Source organism: Echinops telfairi, unplaced genomic scaffold (genome assembly GCF_000313985.2).
Source record: "Echinops telfairi isolate 266 unplaced genomic scaffold, ASM31398v2 ScPeMD7_7468;HRSCAF=8506_0, whole genome shotgun sequence".
NCBI classification, from domain to species: Eukaryota; Metazoa; Chordata; class Mammalia; order Afrosoricida; family Tenrecidae; genus Echinops; species Echinops telfairi.
This window is the reverse complement of record NW_022111369.1, coordinates 3,267,335-3,267,838: the sequence shown is the minus strand read 5'-3', so window position 1 is coordinate 3,267,838 and position 504 is coordinate 3,267,335.

The following is a 504-nucleotide window of genomic DNA, read 5'->3' as shown; positions in this document are numbered from 1 at the left end:
TGCTCCCAACATGTTTTCAATAGAGAACATTCTCTCTGAGCTGAGCACCTGGATCCTGTGCAGCGTTCCCTTGGTGAGGACAGTGCTCACTGAGCCACCTGCATCAGAGAGGATGCTAGATGAGGGGCAGGAGCCTCCGGCCAGCTGTATCCTTTCCCCAGCCTCCAGGGCATGTTCATGCAGAGGAGCAAAGCCCGTCCAGACCAGCACACAGACATCCTCTGAGTGGCCAGCCTCTGTGCCCCACTGCAGCCAAGTTAGCAAGACCCTCCAATTGAATGTAAATAAAGATGAAGCCCTACGAAGCCCAGGAGGCTTTGAAACATGCCATGGGGAATGACTCAGAGCCAACCATTGTTCTGACAAAGGCAATGTAAAATATCTAAAGCCTAGAACTTTTCAATAAGCACCATGGAAGATGGTCTGAAAGGGCACTGGCTATTAGAGCTCCACTATTCAGCAAGACCGCCACAGTCAGCTGCAAAATAGACCTGAACTCCTGCC